The 2,500-nt window shown below is 45.2% G+C and overlaps 1 protein-coding gene across 2 annotated transcripts in view; it reads right to left on the bottom strand.

Annotated features, from left to right (window-relative positions):
• The window catches only part of LOC143283311 (uncharacterized), a 7,900-nt gene extending 5,870 nt beyond the window's left edge, over positions 1-2,030 (bottom strand). The window contains exon 1 of one of the 2 annotated variants that reach the window (XM_076589501.1): positions 1,946-2,030. The gene's annotated coding sequence lies outside the window, so the exon portion shown is untranslated. Of the gene's footprint in view, positions 1-1,373; positions 1,692-1,945 lie in introns of those variants that run through there. The other variant, XM_076589502.1, reaches the window with a different exon arrangement.
• Between the last annotated feature and the right edge of the window lie 470 nt (positions 2,031-2,500).

Raw genomic sequence — 2,500 nt, 5'->3', positions numbered from 1 at the left:
TCTCCTCCACATCGTCATTCATATCGTCTTCTTCTGATTTCTCTCTCTAATCCTCTTCTCTCTCTTCTTTCTCGTTTTTTTTTCCCCCCGGAGGGACGCTGCGAGTGACGGTGGGAGAGAGTATGCATGCATGCTCTTTCTCATTGTCACCCCCTCCGGAGGAAAAGATAGGTCTACTTAGGTTTTAGCTAGGTATTTACGCCTCTGCGCACACAGGTCATTAATAGTCAGTAATGACGGCTGACCTTCCAATTTGAAGATTTGAAGATTGAAGATCGCTGTCCTTCATCATTGTCATCTTCCTTTTCTTTGCGGCACTGAGTTTAGGCACGGCTTCAGTGAAAGCAAGTTCTGAGCACAGTTCATGAAGATATACTTATTTTTTTTGGTTGTATTATTCAGGTGTCTGCGTGGCTCAGTTGGTTGAGCGCTGAGCTCGCAATCAGAAAGTTGTGGGTTCGAATCTTGGACGCCCCGAAACTGTGAAAAATAGTAGAAATGCTCTTATGCATATGCCGCAGACTGGACAATTAGGCGAATAAACAGACGGGAGATACAGATAAGGAAGACTGAGACAAGGGCAGATAAAGACTAGGATAGAGAAAGACATGGAAGGCAAGAACGGGGACTGGCGAGATACTGGGGGGAAAGGGGAGACGGACAGGACAGTTGAGGGATGTGGGAGACGAAGACAAGGAAGTCGAACAGTCTGACAGACATGGGCAAGACAGACACAAATCAGTGGTGCACAGACAGGGGACAGCAGAGGGATATGGGAGACGAAGACACGTACGGATAAAGCGAACGGCGGGAGACAAGACACGGTCGAAACTGACCCGTTGTAGACGGGGAGGACACTGAGACACTGTGCCAGACTGAGACAGGCAGACAGTAAGACAAGAGTGAAACGAAGAAAAGGGGCCGGCCGGATTGAGAAATAGAACGAGAGACACACTGTGGACTGATATGGAACACACACAGAGACGCCCAGATGGGGCCTGTGCAAACCTCAGAAAGCGAGTTGGACCCAAACACTGGGAAGTGACACGCGTAGACAGACAAAGAGAACAGGAAACAAAAACAGTAGGTGCCGACAGAGGACAGGTATGAGGTTTGTACAGACAGAGAGGAAACTGACAAAGCCATACACATATAAGGACTTCAGTACGGCAGACGGAGATAAAAACGAAATCTAATACAGAGAAAGAGAGATGGGAAAATAAATCTCCCAAATTACCCCGCACCCCACCCCTTTGCCCACACACTTCTAGGCTACGTACCGCAGCTTCCACGACACATACTTCCGTTCCCACAGACACACAAATCGTAGCACCCACGACGCACATACCCCACACACTTAAGCACAAACATACATGTATGTGCTCGTAGGTGTCACCATACACATGTGTACACAATGGATCTGAGCCATGTCACATGGCCGGCCGGTGGGAGATGTCTAACTTGCTCAATCTTTCGTATTTCGACTCGTACGCAATGTTTTTTTTTTTCAACAGCCAAATGAGAAAATAACACGCTTTCCTCCGTTGTCAGCATTACACAAAACTGAGAAGAATTAATGATAGTGCACAGCACGCGACACTGCCAGAGAGTTTGCATACTTTAGAACTGCTATTTTTCAAAAAGATATGTTTTCAGACCAGTCTTCAAGTGTTCCAGACATATCGGCAGGAGCGACATAAGAAAAGGCACTGAATCGGAAGGCACGGCAGGCAAGTGCCGTGAATCGGAAGATGACAGAGAAATAAAAACCGGCAGAGAAAGACATACTCAGAGAGGGGAGTGATGAGTAAGAGAGAGATTGGGGGAGAGAGAGAAATATGCCATTTGAAATGGCAAGCTGTCGCACTGCCCTAGTTTTAACCTGCACACATCGTGGAAATTGCTGGACATGACAAAATACGAAACTAACAGAAAAGAGTCTAACCTTCGACTGATGACGTACGCCTGTGCAACTCCCTGTCTTACTGTCATACGCCTGTGTCCCTAAATAACATTTCAGCTTGTTTCGTTTGTACCCTGTTTATAGGTCAGTGTTTGTACCTGCAGCAGTGGTTGGGCTGTTGGGTAACCGGACCAGCCAGCTGAGTGTTCTTGTCTCTCTTTTCGGCTGACAATGATCCGCGGTCTTGCGTGTTTTGTGCGCAGACCTGATGCGCAACAGGCGCTTGCATTGTGTTTTTTTTTAAAACCAACTAATTATAATACGTTTTCGCTGACACGACAATTCAGTTTCAGATTCAGTAGCTCAAGGAGGCGTCACTGCGTTCGGACAAATCCATATACGCTACACCACATCTGCCAAGCAGATGCCTGACCAGCAGCGTAACCCAACGCGCTTAGTCAGCCCTTGAAAAGAAAAAAAAATATATATATATATATAAGCTTACATAAATAAATAATAATTATGATATTAAAAAAAGGTAGTAGTAATGAAAATAATGATAAAATAATAATAAAAATAAATAAATAATTAAATAAA

Source organism: Babylonia areolata, chromosome 6, assembly GCF_041734735.1.
Source record: "Babylonia areolata isolate BAREFJ2019XMU chromosome 6, ASM4173473v1, whole genome shotgun sequence".
Classification (NCBI taxonomy): Eukaryota; Metazoa; Mollusca; class Gastropoda; order Neogastropoda; family Buccinidae; genus Babylonia; species Babylonia areolata.
This window is presented reverse-complemented; position numbering and strand designations above follow the sequence as displayed.